General features: G+C 39.6%; 1 long non-coding RNA gene across 1 annotated transcript; it reads left to right on the top strand.

Moving 5' to 3' along the window:
* The first annotated feature begins 127 nt into the window (after positions 1-127).
* LOC126911265 (uncharacterized) lies at positions 128-5781 on the top strand. Its single transcript, XR_007705782.1, has 2 exons — positions 128-1595; positions 5348-5781. It is a non-coding gene; the product is annotated as an uncharacterized LOC126911265 (long non-coding RNA).
* The last annotated feature ends 5376 nt before the right edge of the window (positions 5782-11157 follow it).

The raw sequence follows: 11157 nt of genomic DNA, 5'->3' as shown, positions 1-11157 counted from the left end.
ACCATATTGCCATATAATCCCGGAGAGGCAATGAGGGTCTTATATTAATAAATGAGGAATGTCTAGGGAGATATCGTGATCGACACAAACAATCAAAGTTCAACTGGCCCTCTGGGGTGTCGAACATAGCAATATATATATGTCGGAGAACAGTTCGTGAACACACTTAAGACGACCGCTGCCAGCCCCTTTTCCATGAATCACTTCAAAATCAATTGGTTTAGTTTTAAGTTCTCACCAAATTGTAAAGATAGTGTGATCGACACATGTTAAGTACGTAAGACAAAAAACAGCTAAGGGCTGCGACCCTGCAAAGAGTGTGGTTTTTTTAGGGACGCTATAGGACCCAGCCGATACGAGGAAGGGTCAGACACACATTCCTTCATGGGACACGGTTGCGCGATCACGCTCATCTCTTAGGACAATCCTAATTGTAAACTAGTGTAGTATTAACAACTTTTGTAAAAGCTTACATTACGTTATTGACTGTTATCATTGCGAATACAATATTGTAATAAACATGGACAAACATTGTAGTTCTCATTACTACCGATTATTACCGCGACGACACCCCGACTCCGTCATCAGAAGTGGGATTACCTCGTTCGAGTGGACGCTGTGATCATGGACGCGAGAAAGTGCGAATGTTGTTGGAGGTGCAAAATTCCCCGACGCTAGTACGCGCTTTCAATAGACTTTGGTGAGCTTTCGTGTAACCAAGAAATCCTTGAGCGGTACGAAGATAGTTGGGGTGGACCAGGAGGGGACTGTGCTTCGGAGGTGGCCTGTGCTTCGCGCTCATCATGCGCAGCGTTAGCAGCGCCGGTGACGGCGGGTCCTGCGAGCTGTGGAGCCCGTGTTGCGGGTGTGCGCGGCGTGGGACGCTGTAAGAGCCGATGCAGGCCTCGGATGACAGCAAGCCTGACTTGCTGGTGAACGACTTGTGGACGTCGGTGCCGCCACAGTCCTTGCCGGAGTTCTACAGCATATTGGTCAGTTCCTTTCATTCTGTTATAGCTCTGGAGCCGACTTTATCCTCAAGAGTTCATTGCAAAAGCGTAAATACTAGAGTTAAATTAGTGACATGGCTTTTGTAATTCTTTCACGAGCCCGTCTGGCGCCGGACTCTACAACTGGATGCGCAAGGCGCTCGAGCGGAGGAGCCTGAGCGTGTGGTACGCGCTGTGTGACCGCAAGTTGTACGGGTGCGCGCCGGTATTGGTGGCGCGTCGCCGAACTGCTGTGTACGAGCTGCTGCGGCCCCGGCTGTGTACGAGCTGCTGCGGCCCCGGCTGTGTACGAGCTGCTGCGGCCCCGGCTGTGTGCGAGCTGCTGCGGCCCCGGCTGTGTACGAGCTGCTGCGGCCCCGGCTGTGTGCGAGCTGCTGCGGCCCCGGCTGTGTACGAGCTGCTGCGGCCCCGGCTGTGTGCGAGCTGCTGCGGCCCCGGCTGTGTGCGAGCTGCTGCGGCCCCGGCTGTGTGCGAGCTGCTGCGACAGCAAACCTGGTGAGCGCCTGGTGAGCGCCAGAGGTGGTGGGCGACGACGTGTGGGCGTCGGTACTGTCGCAGTTCTCGCTGGAGTTCTACAATACTTTGGTGCGTTCTTTTCATTTTGTTACGACTCTGGAGCCGAGTTTTCCCTTATGAAGGAGTCAATATCGTCAAAGATTCATGCCCCAAGAGTAAATAATACAGTCAAAATGCAAGGCATTGGTGACAAAAGTTTATAGTACCTACTGTACAAATATCAGCTTTGGTTGAAATTGACGATATTGCTCTTAAAATTCTATTTCATGTTCTTCCTGACAAATACTTACGACGTGGTATTCTGATTGGTTACGACATTATATCTCAGGGTATTAACATCTTAATTTCGTCTGACAAGCTGTCTTTTAACAAATCATTGTCAGTAAACGCTTGCGTCGTCTCTACCCTTGTTGCAATAGATTTTAACGAACAGGCCGAAGCAGGAAATATCAACCGGTCGTACAAATACGCGAACGATCTGTTACATCTCTTATTTACTATATCGCTAAGTTGCAATACGAGATTGCTTTGTAGATGAAAACTGCATTAATTTACCTCAATCACCTAAGTCTATATCAGCAATTAATTAATCTATACTAATATTATAAAGCTGAAGAGTTTGTTTGATTGTTTGATTGTTTGTTTGTTATGTTTGTTTGTTTGAACGCGCTAATCTCTGGAACTAACTGGTCCGATTTGAATAATTCTTTTTGTGTTGGATAGTCCATTTATCGAGGAAGGTTATAGGCTATAAAACATCACGCTATAACTATTAGGAGCGAAGAAATAAAGGAAAGTGTGGACAAAACGGGGGAAATTATTAATTCTTGAGGGCTTCCGTTGCGTGCGCTGCGAAAATGGTTCAAGATACGAAAATTATATGTATGAAATAGAATTATTCCTCTTAAAATGATCTAAAAAAGTCCGCGACAGTATATGTCTATCTTTTAGGATTAACTTACTAGAATCGTTTTTATGGTAATCAAACTGGGTCGAAATTAATGCATTATTTGTTAAGAGTAATATAACGAAAAAATATTAATCTTTATCGAAACTAAATGTGTTGTTCATTAAGAGTATTTAATTGTGAACAAAATTGTCTTTGACATCACTAAACTTCAATAAACATCTTAGAAGATATTACAATTTTAAAATTCCGATATAAAATTCGCCCGCGCCGCAGATGTGCAAACACGACGCTGCCAGGAGGAGAGGCATCTTTGCGAACAAAAATGGTGTAACTATACTCAAAAAAATTATAGTCTTACTATGACGAAGTAAAACATTTTTTGATCATTGACGTTCGAAAACTTTGTTTACAGCGTAGAATGGCAAAAAAGCGGTTTACCACACGCCCACATTTTAAACGAAACTGTTTAACAAGTACAACCAGATTCTACGTGATAGTGCAATAAACTAAACATTTACAAACAAAAAAATCCAATTCTTCAAATTGTCATAAAAATATGATAGGGTATAAAGCGATGGCCTTAAGGATTTCATAACCTTGGTCACCATGTATGAAACATTTGTTCTTACTCTTTCTTTTTTTCGAGGGGGAAAATCACCCGTTGGCTACTTCTGCCTTGGGTGAAGCGAGAAGTTCGAGAAATGTAAAAACACACCCCGTTCTGATTTGAGCCGGGGCCCCGGTAATCTTTTACGTTGTCTGCAGCACCGGATCGGCATCAGCCCACGTTCAGGGTCCCATCTGTAGTAGGCCTGGCTCTTTGAGGCGCTCACAGAACGCGACGCACGGTACGCACGGGTCTGGTTTTGATCGGGCGACGAGCTACCTTACTCGCCGTCCGCAGACCCGCGCTTACGGTGGCCGGGATCGTCACGCGATCCTCGACGCCCGGAGTGTCTTCTGCGGCGGCTGGGGCGTGATGAGGATCGTTTCCTCACGCGCTCCGCCTCCTCCTTAGCTAGGATGACTGCTTCGCAAAAGGGGGAGACGGCGTCCCTTTCCCCCTCGCTCCGCACCTTGGCCTGAACTAGAGTCGGACGTGAGAGGTTACCGTCGCCATTCACATCCCTAAGGACATAGCGATGCTCAGCACATGCAGGCACACCGCCACTGGTGCTCCAGATATCTGGATCCTCGTTGACGATACCCAGAAAATGCTGTTTCCTCCTTGCCGAATTCGAAACAGGTACCAACGAAACTTTTATGACCGGTAAGTACCTTCAGGCGGTAAGTGAGGACACCGTGATTATTCTCAAGCCATCTCTTCTTTAGAGTGGACTGTACCACTGCTATAATTATGTAGACGAGCCCATCTAAATAGTACCCTAGCCATTTTTGTCTGAAACTCTTAACCGGGGTGGCGGTTACCCATCCTACGCAGGTTTCCGGAAAACAGTGGAAACACATATAGTATAGAAATGAGTGTGAATTGTTCCTTATAATCACAATCCAGTGCTAACGAATTAAACCGTATAACAGCTATAATTAAACTGAGATTTGTTTGTAATTAAATATAATAAAATAACTATTCCACGGGACGAACTCGCGGGCACAGCCAGTGGATTAAATGCTTCATACTTTTCTTAAATCAAGTGCAGTTTGTCATTTAGGCTCAGGGAGCTGATATAATTGTGATCTTCGGATGTCCCAACTTGTGGTTTTCAGATAAAATCCTTGCGTTAACCGAGTCACTAGCGTCCACTAAGGTAACCGCGAAGTTATGAGTGTAGTCCAGTTAGGTTTCGATAAAATCTTAAAAGTTAAAGACAGTTTGTATAGTTAATAAATATAAACTACTGTGTAAGCTCGAACATGGTTTTTTTTATAACTGCAGAGTCGTTCAGTTAACAGATGCTTAAAAAAAATGCCTACGAATGAACATTTGGATTTCGTAGAGTAACATGAAATTTGTAATAAGTTTTCTAAAATATTTAATTGAAAAAAACTGAACATGAATAGCAAGATGTTGAAAGCAAATGCATTTAACTGAAATGTGTAAGGAACGATAAATATACGATGTACTTATAGATCAATCTATAACATGTTTTTTTCGAGACTGTTTTATAACTTCAAAATGCAAGTGTTAGTGGTAGTCAAAGCTCCGTTAGCCGAAGAGTGTGCGATGCGCATCTAACAAAGCAGGTTCTGATGGTTGAGTCTAATCGGTGTAATGCATGTGTTAGTTTGTAGTCGTAGCTCCGGTGTAGCCGAAAGTGCGCGATGCGTATCCAACAATGTTGTTACCCGATGGTTAAGTCTTCAAAAATCGGTAATGCATGTGTTCCGGTTTGTAGTCGTAGCTCCGGTGTAGCCTCTCGCGATGCGTATCAGGCAATGTAGTTACTCGATGGTCAAGTGAAAAATTTATATGTGTTGGTTTGTAGTCGTAGCTCCGGTTTAGCCGAAGATGCATAATGCGCATCCAACAAATATCGATGGTCAAGTAAAAATCTGATGCATGTTTGGTTTGTAGTCGTAGCTCCGGTGTAGCCGAAGAGTTGCGCATCCAACAGTATTTTGGTTAAGTTGTGACTGGCTGTAATGCATACAGTTTAGTCGTAGCTCCGGTTTAGCCGAAGACCCGCGAACAATGTAGTTACATGGTTAAGTGATATCGTGCATACGGTCGGCCCACTGGTCATGTGGTGCGACACAATTGAGGTTCTCAAACCAGTGCATTATCTTTTGTTATTTCTTACAGTAAAAAAATTGAGAATAAAATAAAATTTTAAATTAGAGCAGTTTCTGCTTAACAAAATAACAATGTTAAGTTTGAATTCAAAATCTTGCTGTTTCAGTCACCGTATGACCGAGACAAAAGTCTACTGTGGTAAACTGTTTCCACTTGCAGATTGAACACCACGCGAGGACGCGTGATAACGTCAGGATGGCCGTGTCGGAGAACAGTTCGTGAACACACTTAAGACGACCGCTGCCAGCCCCTTTTCCATGAATCACTTCAAAATCAATTGGTTTAGTTTTAAGTTCTCACCAAATTGTAAAGATAGTGTGATCGACACATGTTAAGTACGTAAGACAAAAAACAGTTAAGGGCTGCGACCCTGCAAAGAGTGTGGTTTTTTTAGGGACGCTATAGGACCCAGCCGATACGAGGAAGGGTCAGACAGACATTCCTTCATAGGACACGGTTGCGCGATCACGCTCTCATCTCTTAAGACAATCCTAATTGTAAACTAGTGTAGTATTAACAACTTTTGTAAAAGCTTACATTACGTTATTGACTGTTATCATTGCGAATACAATATTGTAATAAACATGGACAAACATTGTAGTTATCATTACTACCGATTATTACCGCGACGACACCCCGACTCCGTCATATATAATTCTTCTGTACGTGTGTATGTCACTGAACTCCTCTTAAACGACAAGACCGATTTTGATGAAACTTTTTGTGTGTGTTCAAGAGGATCTGAGAATGGTTTAGATTCACAATTTTGTCCGCTGGACAAAGTTTTTTTAATTAATTTTTAATTTATTAGTAGTTGTTGATTTTGGAATGTTTTACATCGGATCCGACGGACGGCGCTACCATCGCAGTGTCAAATATTAATGACGTTAGATATTGTCATAACATTTGAATAATAATTTTCATCAAAAAGGTCCAGGATGAAAAAGTTTAAAATTTTCAAATTAACGTGTAGACAGGACAACGTCTGTCGGGTCCGCTAGTAGCAATATAAAGATAAAACTTATTCACTCGTAGAGCCAATTTGTTGAGATAGGTATACTATGAATATTAGTCATTACTTAACGTAACATCTTTAGTTACGTTATGATACTCATGCCTGCAATATAAATATCCTAAGTACTATTAGTTTAAGTTTTAGACTGGATAATCTCTTCAGAATAGAATAGTATTGCATAAATCTCATATTATGTTCACTATAATTAATATGGATTTGAAGTTAAATTACATTTAACCAGGGGCTTGAGATTATATAAGCACAGGAGAAGCTTTAAACTCTTTTGGTGGATTCAATAGCAAGGCAATAGGTTGCTGTGCAACGTGCCGCAGATTCTATTTCTGCACAGAGCAACACTTTTTATGTTCTGCAAATTGTTGTTTCGGATCTGGGTGTCATGTGTATATGAACTCGTATGTTTGTAAACACACCGACGACACAGGAGACAATCCTATTGTGGGGGTAAAGTTTTAAAAAAATAAGAGATGTCTCTTTTGATATACTAATTCTACACAGTAGAGTAAAGTGTAGTAAAACTATTATCAAAGTGCAATACAAGCACCCGCTTTGTAGTTCGTCACTTCGTTCCCGTAGGGTCAACGGTCGGCGCACCCACAGAGGGTGGTCGACTCACTAAACTTGACATTTCATTAACGTATACTGTTATTTTTTAGTTTTGTAACCCCCTATTTGGGGTGTTGAAACATGCTTCAAGTTTTCGTTACTCATTCTTTTACTAAATAGTCCGCTGAATATAATTTGTATTCACGATTTTTACTGAATCATATTCGCATATATCGTCATAGCTTTTATCACCAAACTGTTAGGCAGAGATGCACAATACAGCATGTAATGCCGCTGTAGAATGTATACTCACTTTTCACATTTTATGTTATGTAAGTCCCATGTAATAAGGTGGCCCTATTGCCATATACATATCCGGAGCTGCGGACTACCTAGCGGGTTTACCAGGGCTCCGGCTCGAAAAGCAGGAGAAGGAAAGGGGTGGTTTTTAGTCAGTAAGAGTCTGACACTCCCTCTCGCCTCGCCCAAGGTGGGAGAAGTCATTGGATGATTTTCCCCCGCAAAAAAAATAATATTGCCATATACATATACTGGGCACATTTTTAGGCTCCGTGTTATTTACTACTGAGAAATTTTCGAAAAATCCGGATCCTGATATAATCAAAGCAATATTATTGTGTATTACTTTCAAAGAGCATTTCGCAATGACTCTAATCTAAATTGAAAATAAGTATCTAGGTTGCGTACCTATAGATTAAAATTGGATTGTACTTACCTAGTTGATAACGAATAATGTAAACTTCCTTTGGTTTACGAAATATGAAGTTGTTTTCAACAATTCTTTACGTAAAAAAGACATAAGACTATGTTTTGAGACAGTTTGTTCAATATTATAGTAAAACATCGTGTCTGTATTTAGATGCGCCGGCGCGTGTCACTCTCGGTCCTCATTTGCATTCGGTTTCACTTTTCTCCCGCCATATTAGTTATGGCAGAGTCATCCGTAACAACATCAGTAGGTACCTTGTTTTAGAAATCTGTTCATTCACCTCGACATATTGCCACGAATCTATATTGGACATGATTTGTCGAATGGTAGCCAATTTACATAGATTTTTGAAGTTATGCTTTCATAATAATAATTATGATGTCTGCTTCTAATCTTGGTAACTTACTAGCTTATTAATTCATCATCTTCGGTTAGAAACAGTTTTAAGAAATTTTTGAAGATGTTAAAATAATAATGTAGATGATTCATTTTTATTTTACTGTCCATATTGTAGATTATTTTCAAATGTTAGTCACATCTTTTTTAATTTCTTACGGAAACAAATACTTTTGCTGATATATCGATTTGAAATATCGCATGACGTTATTACTAGGTTTTTATACATAGAAATAACGTATTTGCTCCCACTCCTAAACTTAGATTTTTGATTTTCATACCCATCATCATCCCTATTTAATACATTTCCATTGTCGAATCCTAGCCTACATTTACACGTACCCTTTGTGCAACACTACTATTCAATTCATATAAGCTAAGTAAGCTGACTTGTGTTATCAAACCTTTGGCCTTGTGCAATGTGATCATTGTTTTGAGAGCCTACAGGCTTCGGTGCGTGTGTCGAGTGGTTAGAAATGTTTTGTCTTAGCCAAATGGCCCTCGACCCACGTAGCTACTTCACCCACTCTTAGTATATTATGCCAGACTCCACCTCACCTACGTCAACCTGTGTTTTAGGAAATAAATGGGTGTCGTCAGTTTTTCTTTTAAGTAAAATCTTGTTATAGGATATTGTACAGATTTATTTTTATTTATTTAAACTTATTGCACAATTTTGATACAAAGGCAGACATAATGCCACAGGCATTCTTTCTTGTCAATCTTTAGGTGTTGCGGAGAGTGCAAGTGAGTCTGATATAAAATTACATGAACATTAAATTATACGAAGAACATACAGATTTTGGATGCCATGCTAATTAACCTATTTTGAAAAAATACTTTATTAGGAAATGGGAATAATTTAACGAATAAGTTACTTTATATAATCTGCGAAAATCATTTACAATAAAGTCACTACAATAGAGTTACTTATCTATTTATGTGAGGACAAGTTACTTGTCGGTTACTGATCTCTACATACCTCTTACACATTTCTACATCATTAAAATAAGTACATGTATGACCAAAATGACCGTCATCTTACAGCGAGAATGTAACATATTTGAAGATATAATATTATAGGTATCACACAAGACATGTAAGAATTTTAATTGAGCGAAAAATTATAATTCTGGTTCCCATGAGCATGTGGTGGAAAGAAACGTTTTCGCACGGTGTAGTTATGTGGGAATCCTTAAAACTATGTATTTTGTGATAATAAGTATTATACAAATCTGTGTTTTAGGTTTGGTCACATATGATGTCCACTGGATTACGGCCCGAATTAACAACCAAACTTAGTCCAAAATCTTTGATTCAATCCGATTTTTAACATCAGTTGTATGGAGTATTCGTCTGAAGGACTGCCGACTTCAATAATCAATCTCAAAACAATATCTTTAGAGTAAGATTGATTTTTAAAATAAAAATGAAGATCCAAAGATTTTGGATAAAGATCGGATATTGAAATAGTTAATAAGTCGAAGATCGATCCAGTTTTGAATCAAGATGTGTCTATTTATTTCGGTCGTTAGTTTTTCAGGCTGAGCGAAAATTCACCACTTGAATCCAATAGTTCCCTACGATTTTGTTGATTTCAAATTATGAATTACGCGTCGAGTGTTTGATCTACTGTGTCTGTGTTATGCGCCGACGTATGACATATAAGACACTATAAAAAATAATATACTAGTATAAATATAGAGTCAAACTTAACACCTCTAACAGAAACACGCGACACCGAGCCAGGTGGAATAGAAGCTATTTTAAAAACATTCAAAAACTGCTCCGGAAACGAAATGACGGTATGTAGGTTGAAGCAATCCGGAATTAATTCGTATTATGTAGGCAGGCAGTTCGTCTCGTTCAGCGTGAATATTACCTCAGTTGGCTCAGTTAATGGCATTTTGGCATGATTTTAATTGTATGTGTGTATGTATTTAGTAGCCGAGATCAGCCAAGTATAACATATAAGTTGTATGTTAGTTTTACCCGCGGGTTTCGTCTCTAGATATAGAAAAATAACAAAAAGTTTTTTTTAAGGAAGGAAATCGTCCTTTTGCTTCTTCTTGGGCGAGGCGAAAGGGATTGTCAGACTCTTACTGAATTAAAACCTCCCTGTTCCTACTCTTTCTTTTCGAGCCGGAGCCTGTTAAACCCTAGGTTAAACGCTAGGTAGTCCGCAGCTCCGGGAATAACAATAAGTTAGGATAACAAAACCTAAAGTTAGACTTCGATTAATACGTAAAGATAGATAGACTTTTTAAAGACAATGTACACGAGAGGAAATAAAATGAATATCACTTCAGTAGTTAGTTATAGATGCACAAGAATGGAAGGAGAAGACACAGGTACTCATTTGCCGACTCTAATGATGATAAATGATAGATGATATTTATTTCTGTAAGTAGGTTATAAAATAACACTCTTACACGTCAATCAGATCAGACGAGTTTCAAAGATCGACACTGTACCAACCAACAAACAACAACACAAACAATTTCAACAGTTGTATGATACATATAGATGTTATACAACCTTATATAATAGAAGTCAGATCACGGTAGCGTATCAAATGGCCCGCTGTACCCAGAAACGTGATGTTTCAGTAAATTCACGATTCAATTTATATTATTGTTTGTACACAGAGAGTAATCGAGATCCTTATAGTGGCGCATGATACTTATAATAGCTAGAATTAATCAAATTGTTTTTACGGTTTATAATTAGGTATCCGGTGTGGACTGAATTTCCAGCACCATATTTAGGTACTTTATTTGTTTTCTATAGGATTCATTTCAATGTTTTGGTCTTTATACAGGTTTGTATAGTTTTTTACCTGTTTGTTCTAATTTCGGAATCGACACGATACTACCTTCCAAAAGACCCTTCTTGTAGAAGGGAGGCATTTTGTTCTATTGTATAAGCCGGTAAACGAGCTGACGGATCACCTGACGGCAAGCAATTGCATTCTTATTGGACCGACCTGGATCAGCGGTCCGAATTTGTTACAGCAAAGCAGTCGTATTCATTTGTAACCAATTTATCAATGGACACATAATAGTACCAAAAACAAAACATAGTTATAAATGAAACAATCATTAGAAAGGTATACAGAACATTTTAATTAGGCTATTTTAATACATGTGAGGATAAGGAGTGGTCTGAAGGAAAGATGACATAAATAGTCAAGCTTAGATCTTTTATCTCCGTCCGGTGACTTACGGTAACTTATTATCAAGATACATCAAAGGATTTCGGAAC

The sequence above is a fragment of the Spodoptera frugiperda genome, chromosome 12 (genome assembly GCF_023101765.2).
Source record: "Spodoptera frugiperda isolate SF20-4 chromosome 12, AGI-APGP_CSIRO_Sfru_2.0, whole genome shotgun sequence".
NCBI lineage: Eukaryota > Metazoa > Arthropoda > Insecta > Lepidoptera > Noctuidae > Spodoptera > Spodoptera frugiperda.
This window is presented reverse-complemented; position numbering and strand designations above follow the sequence as displayed.